Below are 14,537 nucleotides of genomic sequence, written 5' to 3'. Positions count from 1 at the left end.
ATTAAAACAATTCATGTATCGATAATATTACTAGCTACTACATAATAATTCGGTCGGTGGCCTGCACATGTCTTTAATGTTTCAAACGTTTTTCGACGTATTATGTTAGTTTGATTGTTTCTCCAGATTTTTAAAGAGTGTTTTCTTGATTTTATACGTCAGTGTATGAAGAAAGTAACTCGATTCGCCAATTTTCATGGAGAACAAATTGTTTTATGGATGGTTTGGTATCCAGTAGTATCCAAACCGCTTATGATGGTTTGGTTAGTAACCGAACCAAACCATGAACGGTTTGGTAATGGTTTGAAAAATCACTAACCAAACCATGAGCGATTTGGTAACGGATGATACCAAATTACCGGATACCGAACCAACAATCACCCTTACATTTTACTGATCATACTTTTATGATTCTTGGTTGACGAATTTCACATTTGAGTGTCAAATTGTCCTTTAGCCCCGAAATCCAAAACTCTTTTGCTGACTCTTTAAGAATAACCATTTAGACATGTAGACATCTTTATAGATCTACCCATATTGTCCCGAGGTAAAAGATGGCACCCTGCTTTGGCAGACCCACCATCGATGAACAAGGGCTCAACAGGTGTCTTAATCTGGGTAGGCTCTACACAAAATTCTTTTTGGGACTTATTACGTAATTTATCAAGTTGTGTTACTGTGAACTCTAGCATAACTATACATGATTTATTACGTAAAAGTTTATGTGGGTTTGCGTAATGATTTATTGAATCTTAGGTGTCGTTTGGCAACACTAAAATAAGTTACTTTTTGACTTATTAAAGTAAAAAAGTAGAAAAGTTAATTTGGTAGTGAAATAAAATCGACTTTTTTTAAGTCGAAAATTAGCTTTTTTCTGAAGTTAATTTTTTTAACTTCTGACTTCAAGTTGAAGTCATTCTGGAGACGGAACGACCGAAATTTTGCGGGCGCAAGGGAGAGGGAAATTTGTGTTTTTGGAGGGAACAACAAAAATCACCCCAATTTATTGTGTTGAAACCCTAGGTTATTTTTTAGTGATTTCCTCTCCTCTTCTTCTTCATTACTTCAATCATCTCAAGATCTTCAAAATATTACAAGTTATTGCAGGTAAGTCTCTCTCCATTTCTCATTTTCTCTCTCTAAATCAAGTTCTGAAACTTATATTGTTTTCATTGATTAGATCTATCTCTTATTTTCCCTCTCTATATGAAGTTGTGAAAGATATTCTATTTATTTGTTAGAAATATTGCTTCTGAAATCTTTTCCCCTATTTTTGTTGTTGAGATTTTACTTATCATAATTGTTGTAGAGATTTTTTCTGTTTCATGTTGTTCTTGAATCTATAATTGCTAATTATGTTGATGATGTTGGATTAAGAGATAAATTATTATGTCTTTTGTTTCTAGATCAATTCTGTGTATGTGAAAGAGGGTTGTAGTAGTAGTAGTAGTCTAGGAAAGAGAGTAATAGTAGTAGTATTAGCAAACATGGTAGTAATAATAGTTGTAAGAAACAGGTGGTAGTGGGGAAGAGGGTGGGTAAGAGGGTGTTGGTAGTACTAGTAGTAGTAGTAGTAGTAGAAAGAGGAAATAGGAGTTGTAGTAGTACAAAGAGGAAAGAAGAGTTGTAGTAGTAATAGTAGTGGTAAGTAGTAGTAGTAGTAGTAGTAGTCGAAAGAGGAAAGAAGAGTTGTAGTAGTAGTAGTCGAAAGAGGAAAGAGGAGTTGTAGTAGTAGTATAGGAGTTGTAGTAGTACAAAGAGGAAAGAGGAGTTGTAGTAGTAATAGTAGTGGTAAGTAGTAGTAGTAGTAGTAGTAGTAGTAGTAGTAGTAGTATAGTCGAAAGAGGAAAGAAGAGTTGTAGTAGTAGTAGTCGAAAGAGGAAAGAGGAGTTGTAGTAGTAGTAGTAGTAGTAGTAGTAGTAGTAGTAGTTGTTGTTGTTAGGAAAGAAGAAAGAGTAGTAGTAGTAGTAGTAGTTGTTAGGAAAGAGGAAAGAGGAGCAGTAGTAGTATAGGGTATTAGTAGTAGTAGCGGGTATTAGACATAGTAGTTGTAAGCATAGGAAAGAAAGGGTAGGACAAGGGGGTAAAGAGGAAAGAGGAGTAGCTGTAGTCGAAAGAGGAAAGCGGAAAGAGGAGTGTAGTAGTAGTAGTAGTGGTAAGTAGTAGTAGTTATTGTTGTTAGGAAAGAGGAAAGGAGTTGTAGTTAGGTTGTTTCTTGTTCGCCTATGGTTCATTCGGATTCACATCCTTGAACCTCCATTGACTACTCCCACTTGAACCATGATCTCATCGTTCGGTTCGTCAATAGATCCTTAGACCCTATACTTTAAGTATTATTCGGGCACATTCACTTGTGCTTAGAAACAAGAAACGATTACTTATCTAAAGGTATACTATTCTACGCAATCACATATATCCATATATACAATAATATGACATTCATAATTAAAACAAAGTATGTATCCTAGATTCATTTCTAGGTTTGCTACGTTTCGTATAGTTAATCGTGGGAAATAGTGACATCTCTATGTGTAATGAGCTCTAAAGATTATTTTCGTAAAATTCGACTAAAAGCACATTATGTTTCTTCCTTGATGATTTCCAAATCGATTCAATGAAAAACTCCGTTTGGGCTCTCCGATGGCCCGAGTCAATGTCGGAAAAATATGCTTCGAACCGGGAGAAAAAGATTTGAAAAGAAAAACTCCCACTAAGGTCAAGGCCTAAAAGCCCTCAAGACAAACTCGAAAAGTGATAGGCCTAAAAATAGGTCTATTCCCGCAAGTATACGGGGTCAAGTTATAGTATTTATAATAAGATCGAGTATCGTCCCAAGGGATAGATAGGTAACTTCAGATATTGAAGGCGAGTTTAGCTCAATAATTAAAATGTCAAAAACTAACTTAGACTAACACACACACACACACCCCATTCATAACTTTGATGATTGATTTGGAAGAAGTAAGAAAACAAATAAAACTAACTAAACTATCTAAGAGAGGTGAGAAGATATCTAAGGTTATAAAATCCACCACATAATTTCACTTTATAAAACAAGCACTTAATTACTTAAATCTCTTTTGTATTTACTCGGGATCCAATATAATGAACTATTTGGATTCCGGATGATATTCTAGATAAAACAATTTTATAATTAAGAATGTATGATTGACTACCATATAAAACTAATTTCCTACACTATCATTCAAGATCTAAAAGGCATATCTCATCTAATAAATCAATAAAAGCATGAAATATCTAATTATAATACATGAATGATAATAAGGTTATAGAATCAACATGAAATGACAATCAATAGGCATTGAAGCACATCAAAGGATTTAATTAATCATGAACAAGTATTATAAAGATCCAAAATGGGTTTCATTCACAACCTTAGATTGCTAAATTAACTATACATAGAATCTAGAATAACATTCATTGACATTGTAAAATAAATGAAAATACTAAGAAATTAATGGAAAGAAATCACCAAAAATGCTCAAATTCCATATCCCCATGTATCTCCAATTTGTCCAAGATTTGCTCCATTTATGCTCAAGAATGTCACTCCAAGAAATCCAAGTAATAGTTATTTTATTGCCACCCAAATAAGAAAAAGAAGGAAAAGGAATGAAGAAATTAGATGTAGAAAGAAGTTAGAAAGAAGAGATGAAGTGGGTAAAGATGATAGAAGAATATGGAAGAAAGAAGGAGATGACTATTAATGGAAGAAAGAATAGTAATAGAGAAGAAGATGGAAAAAGAATGGAAAAGAAATGAATTTAGTAGTAGAGAAGAAAGATTAGGTAAGAGGAAGTAGAAGAAAAGAATGGGGGATTAGGGTTAGAAGATAGAAAGAGAAGTGGCTTAGAAATTAGATAAGGAAGCCATTTGAGAGGGTTATTGAAGTCTAGGTTTTAATGGAGGAGAAAATGATTTATTTATAGGGTTAGGGTTTTGGTTGGGTTAAATGGTAAAAAGAATTAAAAGGAAGGGTTACTTTTGGGATTTAATGGGTTAAAAAAGGACAAAACCAGGTGGCTAGGTTAATTGGGCGAAATCCGGATGCTAAGGTGTGGCCGGAAGCAACTTAAGAAGCCTTGACAAAGTCAGCAGCCGTCGGATCTCCAAGACGCGGATCTGGACGGTTTAGACAGAGACACGTGGTCGGGAGCAACTTTATACGCTACTTCGGCAACACGGAATATGCAATAAAGGTATAGATGCACAGCTGCCGTTGGATCTGATTTGCGCGGAAGGTTGCGGCTGAGATTAAGACGTTGGATCTGGTGCACGGAATTAAGTTGCGACGGGCTACACGGAAATATCAACCGTCGATCTGGGACACGCGGAGAAGAACGGTCAAGATTAAAACGTTTGAACGGGACCACCAAGTTAAGTTGCCGCGCGTTACACCAAATCAAGCCTGTAGCGTCCGTTTCGCTGCTTAGCGGAAACACGGGAATCGCGTATACCGGCCTCCTCCCGTCGACACGTGTCTCGCCTGGTCCCACATGCCCGAACTTGCACCGAATGTGTCCCACCTAGTCAACAGAATTTGACCCATCTTGGACTTTGAATATTTCACTCATCCGGACTCCGATTTGACTTCCGTTTTCTCCTACGGACTCGTCTCGACCTCTACTTTTCAACCACGTACTGACCTTGGCCAAATTACCAGAATGTCCTTGACTCCAAATGACCAAAATACCCTTCATGCACATTTTCCTCGTTTTTAACCGTTTTTCACACCTAACTCCACAAAACACACTTAATCAAGAAAACCAACCATTTTATTATAATAAAGACTCGAAACGAACTAACTCGACTAAATTAAACGACTTAGATGGGACATTTTTATGACCCATCAAAAAGACCTAAATCAACCCTAATCAAAGTCCCTTGACTGGTCTCGAGTCAACCCTAGACTTTGTCTCGGATAGGCCTAGTCTTAGGCCGGACCAAGGGACATCACGTTCCTGTCGTGCTCTGTCCCTCGGTCAGACGCGTCCTAGCCTAGCTAGACGCGTCCTTACCGGGCCAGATGCGTCCTAGACGCTTCTGACCTAGGACAGACCAAAGGCATCTCGGATGGGATGCCTAGGATGGGTTCTGGACGCGTCCTAGATGCGTCCAGACCATCGGGTCTCATCTGTACCTCTCGAATGCTAAGTCCGAGAGGTGTTGGAACAGTGAGACGCGTCCTAGGCGCATCTCGGGTCGGGACAATACATAAGCCATCTCGGATGCAAGGTCCGAGATGCCTTGGTGCACTTACAGTCGCGTCCTAGACACTTCTGTGCACGGTCGACACGGGCATCCTGCATGGGATGTCTTCTGGACGCGTCCTAGACGCATTTGGATGCTCCAGTCGCATCCTAGGTGCGTCTGGAAGCTTCCAGTCGCATCCCAGATGCGTCTGGACCTGTGTCCACGTCTCGGTCCTAGACCGACACCAACTAGGATTCCTAAAAGCGCGCCCTGGACACGTGAGGGACGTCCGAGACTCGTCTGTCTCGGACTCCTAGTCCTTTTCAGACTGGGATACCCCAGACGCGTCCTTGACGCGCTGGGATGTCCGAGACTTAAGAGTCTCTGACTCCTAGTCCGGTCCGGACTGGGATATCCAGTCCGTGTCCCACCCGGTCTCGGTTTCCAGTCTGAGACGTGCTGATCCGGCGCTGACGCGTCCTGGTCGGTCCGCCAGCTGGGTTTCCAAAATTTTTGGAAACCCTAGTGTTCCAACTGCTTCTTTTACATTTCTTTACTGTTCCAGCTACTGTTTGGTCCTGTTTTTGATGATTTCATCATCCAAAATTCATGGTTTTGATGATTTTTATAAAAAACTTTAAAACCTAAAGCTAGTATATGAAAACCCTTTCCAAAAAACTAAGTTTTTAGTGTTTTAGGTCATCGAATCATATCCAAAAACACTAATTGATCTTTATCAAAACATGTTTAAATCTCCATTCATACACCATTAATACTATTATCTAGTTATTCAAGTTTGAATCTATTTCTTCTAGTCAAAGATAGTTATTCAAGGTTTTGGATGTATCTAATACTACTAATTAACTAGTGTTCTAAGCGGAATCTCAAACATCTATATGTTTAACACTAGATTACCAGGATCTATACATGAACATATCAATGAACTAGAATAGAAAGATGATTACCTTTAATCGCTTTCCCACGAACTAAACCCCGACCAGTATTTGGAAGATAACAACTCTAATTGTAGCTCCTCTACTTGAGACACCGAGTATATGACTTGAACTCTCTCCTTCGAGTCAACTAGGACCTTCTTGAAGGTTGAGATGAAGAACTCCTTCTTGACTAGATAATTGACAGAAACTCCTTTTTTTTCTCTCTCAGAGAAAAACTTACTTGTTGGTCTTTTTTCCTCTCTCTTTAGGTTGTCTAATTAGGTCCTTATATAGAAATATCTAGAATAGGTGTTTGACCCAAACTAGGATTCCTAAAACCTAATTATAAGGTGTTTTTCCTAAAACACCCTTTTAGGGTCCCTTTAGTATGGCCGGCCAACATAGCCCTTTATGGGCTTCCTTGGTCGGCCCACTTAGGGCCTAACCGGCCATGAGATGGTCGGCCCCTTGCTAAGGTCGGCCATCACATGGCCGACCCACCTAAAGCCTTCCTGGGTCTTCCTTTAAGGCTCGGATGTGTTTATCTCTATTCGGACTCCTCCGAACTAATTGGACTTACTAATAATGGATCCAGTCCACTTATTTGCCATTCTATTTCAAATCAATTATCTCTAGTCAAACCATTACTCTTATGTGTAACCCTTGTAGGATCCAGTCTATGTTAGCCGCGGATTACCGAAGTTATCCGACGATCGTAAGCGGCTTCTAGCTAAGCATTACGACCCCTAATTCGACCGGACTAATGATCTTAGAGTAAGGTCATCATGATCCTATTCGCCAAATCGTACGCATTGACACCTTGGTCGAAGGACATTCCTTCAGAAGGATACCATTCCTTCTGACTGAGGGAATAAATCCTTCACGAGTCGTTGACAGGAAGTCGAACCTCCACCTGTTAATAATTTTGCGGGCACCGACGACGTCTTTGGGCTTAACCTGTGACCAAAGAGACAATAACACACGTGACCGTATTTTGGCCCATACAGGATCTGCTTGCACTACAAACCGCGTTAGCGAGATTTGTAAATCCAATTTTTGAGCTTTTGTAAACCCAATTTTGTGATATTCTCAAATCAAGTTTGCATCTGCAAACCTAGTTTGCCAAATGGTGCAAATCCAATTTGAAAAAATGAAAAAAAAAGTCGTTCCTTCTAGGGGTTTTTTAGAAAATAGTTTTGAAAGTCTATCTTGTCAGCAATATCATGAAGAAATTTTCTAACTATATAAGTATTATCGAAATTCAACACCTAATAAAAAAATTTATATATATTTAAAGTTAAATAAAAAAAAGTTATATATATGTATATATATATATATATATATATTTAAAGTTCTAAAAAAAATGGTACTTTAGTCTATATAAATATTTTAACTGAATAATATTCCCTCCGTCCCAAAATGAATGACCTATTTTGAAAACCCAACTTTTTAAGGGACATCATTAATTGGTGTTTGACTTTAAGAAATAACATGATTTTTATAATTGTATCCTCAATAACTTTTTTAATTTACAATGAAAAAGTTAACTTACCTTTAAATAAAGTTATCATTAAATTTATAGTAATAGATATTATTGGAAAGAGCGAAAAGTTCTTTTCTTTATTTTTAGAAATAGGACACTAAAATGGGACAATCCAAAATAGAGATTAGGTCATTCATTTTGAAGCGGAGGGAGTAATTAAGAAGTGTCAGTTATTTTGCTTTTAGCTATTTTGAATTTCATTTTAGCTCAAAGAGCTAAAACTCGAATTAATTTATATGTACAGAAGAGAGAGAGGGAAAGGGAATTGGTTCAGCCGTTTTCCATGCAAATTTAGAAGCAAACTAACCAAACAATGTTTGGTTTTATGCTACACTGAGAAAGACTTTCGGTTGTACTTATGGAACATACTATATCTAGTTGGTAATAAATATTGCTTAATGGTTGTCCGGACAAAATATTAAAAAAGTTGTTAAAAAAATAGTTTGGAAATCTCCAAAATTAGTGAAAGAGGTAAGTTTTTTTTCTGAATTGAGTGAAAAAGGTAAGTTTTTCTATATATACTACTCATTCTCTGTATTCAAATCCACTACAACAACTTCAAATTCTCTTATCTTATCTTTTCTTTAACTACATTGTAATCTCTGCTTGTTCATCTTATGTTCAACGGTTTGGGAACATTAAACAAAGGAAGAAAAATGGTGACTAATGGAGAATCTGAATGAATTGAATAACTACTACATTCTACGAAAGTGTCGTTCTTGAACTATAATGTCTGTTATTTTGTTTAACATAGAAAGTGCCCAATTCATTTAAATGGTTGTCTATTGATAAAAAATCAAGGTTAACACTCAAATCATTGCAACACTAAGAGATATATTTCGTAATTTAGATTTATTTACGCGCATAAGTTAATTATGTTTAGGTTAAAACTTAAGAACAATTAATAAATAAAGGGGTCGTGACGTGCTAGCCACGTGCTGATCGAGATGAGTAATAACTGTGGCGGCGTTGTTCCGCCCTTTGGCCACCACTAGTCTAAGTTAAAGAGATCCACAAATATTTTCTAAGATTAGATTTACTGTGTAAACTTAGTGCAAATATTTCATATATGGAATGGTTAAATGAGTCTAGATATCTATTATATAAAACAGAAGGGAAAACGATGACTGAGACAAACATCCTTATTTAATAAAGCATATTGTCTAGAAGTCCTTCTAGAAATTTAAGATATAGTCCTTCGTAGAAATAAAGTTACCTATTTAAAAAATAATAATCTTTTCTTTCTTAGAAATAAAATAACTAATTTAAGAAAAAAAGAAACAAAATAATTTTTAAGGGTTAAGAAAAGAAATGAAAATCTCTCACTCTCAATAAAATAATAACTAATTTAAGTTAAAAGAAACAAAAAAATAATACAAAAAAATAATAACTAATAAAAATCTCTCTCTCAATAAAATATAACAATAAATTTCGTAACATTTGATTGATACAAGTGTCCGTGCCCTAGGGCACGGGATATACCTAGTATTATACATAATAACAAAAAACAACAAACATTTTTAAATCACTAAAAGTGCATATATTATTATGTGTATTTATCATTTGGGTGTTAAATAGTATCACTAATTAGCAATCAGATCATATTATATTTTTCCATTCCCAAAAAATCCCTGTCCATTTAAACTCAATTCTCGTTAAAAACAAGAAATTTTAGATTCTTTTTCCTTCTTTAGGTAACTTAAGACTTGACACTTTTTCAAATAGACCACTCACTTTGGAAAGATGGGGCCTACAGGTTTATCCTTCTCAAGACGAATATCCAGTATTGCCTTATAGGTCTTGTTGTAGGGAATTATACCCTTATACTAGTGTTTATAGCGGATAACGACATCTAATGTTTAACACTAGTATCCCCAAGATCATCATGCAAAACTAGTAATTAACTAATAGGAAGATAGTAAATTATCTTAATCGCTATTTCTCTCGAGCTAGTTGAATATATTAAAGAAGATTAAGAGCTTCAAACGTAGCTCCTCTACTTGGGGCACCGAACGGTGTATTTAATCTCCCTCCTTGAAAGCTCGCTAGCACTCCAATGGTGGTTTGATAATAAGAAGACCTTCTTCTTGCTTGACTAGAAGATAGCTGGGGAATTAGCTCACTTTCTCCTCTCTACTTGATGTGGTAGAGTAAGAAAGCTTAGAGAGAAATTCCACACCTTATTCTCTGTCCTAAGAGTGTTTATATAGAACCCTAATGAGAATAAACCTCCTCAAAGGTTTCCTAAAACACCCTTTAGAATAAGATTTAGGGAAATAGTCGAAAATAGCAATTAATGATATTTTCTCAATTACCTAAGGAGGAGATGTGCAAACATCACGAAATTTTGCGTGCATACTACTGGTTATATCAGTAACTCACCGTCCAAAATTCAGCCCAATCCGAGTCCCGGAAGTTCCCGAACCGGCCTAGGCCCAAAACCCTTATTTCGGGTCTTTTTGTTATCTTTTGCCCAAATTCTATTTAGGCCCGTGAGATATGTTTATGGGGCATTCCCAATGTTACATCACACTCCCATTAGTCATATCATCCGATTAAATACCCATTCTTATGTGTAACCCGATGTAGGATCCGATCGAAGTTAGTCGCGAATTACTTCGTAATTCGACGATCGTAGTTGGTATCTAGCTAAACACTACGACCCCTAAATCAATCGGACTTGATGATCTTCTTCATCAATTGTCCTAGCCGATATATTGCTTGCATTGCCATCTTGGTCGAAGGACATCTCCTTCAACTCCTCTAGACTCTTACTTGGACTTAGAACAAGTGCAATGCCTCGATTCCTGTGTCAATTTAGTATCCGATCTGATACGTCACGTCATTCAGGATTTCTTGATCTCTGAGTACAACTGTAAAAGACAAACGATTAATTCTTAATCGGTTTGAGCGCGGCCACGCATTTTCAGTTGTACTCATCAAGTGGCCTTGAGACACTTTTGACCTAATGTGATTAGGATGCCACAATCCATTCTTGTGCTACCACTTAACTTCATGTCTATCATGTCCATCACAGTATCTGTCTTTATAACCTCCTTTTACGGCGCGGTGTTTGACGGAACCAAAGTCGGACATTCCTTACATAAATGAGTGGAGCACTCATGTTTTGAGGACTCTCTCCAATCTTGTCTTTTGAGAAGTATTTGACGTTCATCAAGAGTGATGTACTTCTCATTAGAGGGTTATCCAGTGTATAAACCTTTTACACACCCACGTAGTCGAATCGAATACACTATTCCTATAGCCCATGAAACTGGTTGTGGAAGAAGCCCAAATTTCTTTCAAAAAGAAATTGCGTCAAATATTAGCTAGTTTCGTAACGCTTTTTACAAGTTTTAGCTTTAGACGAAATTTTGGTAGTTTTGTGGGAAGCTATGTCTAGACTAGTGGATTTTGGAGGATAGAGTTTAATTCGTGTTCTTCATCTTAATCCTTTTGGACACTCCAAATATGGATAGGTTAGAAGTACGTTTGAAGATCAATCTCTATTTCTGACTCAAGACTTTCTTTCTTGTCATTTGATTCATGTTTTGGTTATTTGAACCAATCTTGTAGGTGTTTAACCAAGTTTAGAATCCTTAGGTATAGATTGTTTAATTTAGCACTTTTAATAACATCTCAATTTAGAAATAAAGTTCTTTATTGACTTTCCATAATACTTAATACAGAGATGATGTTAAAAACTAGAAAAACGCTTAATCTAGATTATGCCTAAAGTAGACTTCGATCCCTTTCAGCATCCTTAGCAATCTGGGCTTCTGCTCCCTCTTGGATCTTGTCTTCCTTAGCAAATACTCAGTTCCCAGCTGCACCTGTACCTGTACATTCACAATGATGGGGCAATTTTAGGTATCATATACCAAAGTTTGGGAATTTTACAGTATTTGATAAGTTAACTGTTTATACCTGAATTAGAAGCCACTGTTCCATTCTTCTTGTCCTCTAAGAACTTAGGGTAGTTTCTTTTCCGATGGCCCTTGCCATCACAGTAGAAACATTTGGTGTTAGGAGGAGGACCTTTGTCTTTAGGTTTGGCAACAGCCTTTTCCTTTTGACGCGGTTTTCTTCTTCTGTTTTCCACCTTTCTTGAACCCTTTGTCCTTTTGTACCATAAAAACGTCCTTCTTAGTGTCCACTATAGCGACGTCCTTTTCGGCTGTTAGAAGCATAGAATGAAGTTCCTAAACGTTTTATCCCATCCATTCATGTTGTAGTTCATCTGAAACTGATTAAAACCACTATGGAGGGAGTGAAGGATAGTGTCGGTAGCTGTCTGTTGGCTATAAGGGAAACCTAGTTTAGCCAGCTTGCCCATGAGCCTGATCATTTGACGAACATGACGCCTAACTGGTTTTCCCTTTTCAAGGCGCATGTCCATAATTGCTTTAGAGGTTTCAAACCTCCAATCTCGACTGTTTCTGGAACATTTCCCGAAGTTGTCGCATCATGGAGTAAGCATCCATGTCTATGAAGTGCTCTTGCAGATTCGGTTCCATGGTTGCTAGCATAGAGCAAGTTACAGGCTCTGCCTTTTTTCGCACACTCCTTTCTTCATCTATCTCTTCTTTAGTCGAAGTATCATCCAATACAGGAATTGGAGTTTCTAGTACATGTTGCTTGTCTTCCATCCTGAGAACTATTCCCAGGTTCCTCTCCCATTCGAGGAAGTTGTGCTTATTCAGCTTCTCCTTGTCGAGAAGTGAGCGGAAGTTGAAAATATCTTTTGTCATCTTTAAACTACATAAAAGAAATGGCAAAGTTTTAAAACTCGTTATCGTTCTGAAAAACTTAGTTTTCCTACATTATTCAATAAAAATCGTCCCCGATTGAATAAGTGATTCCAAGATCTCAGTTCTTCGGAGTAAAGCGGACGAAGGCCCTACCCTTTGACTCCGTCGTTCCGGGTGAGTGAACTACTTCACTGATCATACCTTATGACTCTTGGTTGATAGATTTCATTAATGAATGACTAATATATTGATGAGACATGAAAATGTCTCATTTGAATCTCTTAACTCGGGTTAGTTAGTCCAGTTCGAGCGGTTACTCTGATTATTTGTTTGATTTTCTTCCTCAGGTCTCATTTACGGAATTCGATGCTAAAACATCGTGATGAAGACATACTTGAGGGGCATTTTGGTCATTTTAATGACAAGGGTATTCTGGTCAATATGAGTGCTCATGTGAAAGAAGAGTCCAATACGAATCTATCGGCGAAAACAGAAGTCAAATCGGAGTTCGGGTGAGCAAACTAGGGCAGGTCAAGTCATGGTCAAAACAAGTTGACTAGAAGTCAACCAGGAGCATCAGAGACACGTGGCGGATAGCCGTGAGCAGAAGAGAATGACGCGGGATCTTATCGGGGCCGCGCGGTACAGAAATCGGGATGTACTTTGGCTTTAGATTCGGTGCATCGCAATGTCACTTTATCGCGTACTCCCGAGTCTGTGTAATATCCAGATCCGTACGTTGAAAAAATCTGACGGCCACTGAAGCTCCCACCATGAAAGCGTGAGACATCACCAGCTACATGAAGTAAATTCAATCTTTTCTCTCTCCCTCTCGTCTCTATCTGCTAGAATTTCTAATTCTAAAGAGAGAAAGAAAACAAACCGAGATGGAAAGAAATGGGAAAGGAAGAATATCTTTGATTTTTTCATCTTCTCGGCTGGAAGAATATATAGAGAGAAAGAGTGTGTGAGCTGGAGATGGAAGGTTTTAGAAACCGAGAGAGAAAAGGAAAGAATGAGAAGAGATGGTAAGATTAGCTGGAAATAGAAGTTAGAGAGAGAAGAGATCCTGGGGTAGAGAATACAAAAAGAAAACAAGAGAGAGCTATCAAAAGGATCTCTCCACGGCTAGAAAGAAAAAAAAAACACAGAGTTTAGATAGAGAGAAACAGAAAAAGGTTTAGAGAGATATTATCACATACAGTTTAGACAGAGAGAGAGAGAAGAAGAAACAATACGGTTGAGATATCATCATCATCATATATCTTTTTCGATTTTTCTTATTTTGTAATCTTCCTTTTAGTGAGAAGAAAGAGAAGTTACAGAGAGAGAAAGAGAGATTGTAGAGAGAGAGAGAGAAATTAAATCAAAGTTCCAATTTTCTTATTCTTTGTTTTCGGATTATTGTCTCTTCATTGTTTCTATAAGTAAGAGATTAAAAGAGAGAAAGAAAACAGAAAAGAGAGAAAGTAGTTGGAGAAGACGAGAAAATAGGCGGGAAAACAATTTCCCCACAGAGAATTCAATTCCGAGAAGACGAGAAAATCATTTTCCATCAGGGGTGTGTTTGGCTGTCAGTGGAAAATCAGAAGGAAATCGTTTCCAGCGAAGAAAAAGTCTGTTTTCTTCTCTCTCTCTTTACTTTATTTTCCAATTTGTTTTTATATAATGTCTATGATTAACTAATCTTTTATCTAGGGTCTTAGATGAAGTTCTTCATAAATAATTTTATCGATATGATTTATTAAATAATTTTTATTGTTTTTTTCACGATAAAATCTTCCGGATTTTTAGACCATTCATGGACCAAAAATCTGAGTTATATGAAGAATTTGCTAATTAAATCATAATAAATCGTCGTTAGAATTGTTTGAAGGACGGATTCGAAAACCCTAGGTTCCCTTTATCTGAATATCAACTTTAGTATTATTTAAATTTTAATTACTATTTATCTTTTTATCATTTGAAAAAAATATTATCAATCAAACCACTATTTTGAAGACTGTTTTTCTCTCTTAGCCGAGTTCTCTATGATGATAATGGTATTCTCTCTCTCTCTAATCTCTCTCTAATATTTCTAGTTTGGTTGAGCTC

Source organism: Eschscholzia californica, unplaced genomic scaffold, assembly GCF_041429995.1.
Source record: "Eschscholzia californica isolate CP2 unplaced genomic scaffold, dmEscCali1.0.p SCAF_6, whole genome shotgun sequence".
Lineage (NCBI taxonomy): Eukaryota > Viridiplantae > Streptophyta > Magnoliopsida > Ranunculales > Papaveraceae > Eschscholzia > Eschscholzia californica.
The sequence above is the reverse complement of the archived record's forward strand: the minus strand, read 5'-3'. Positions refer to the sequence as shown.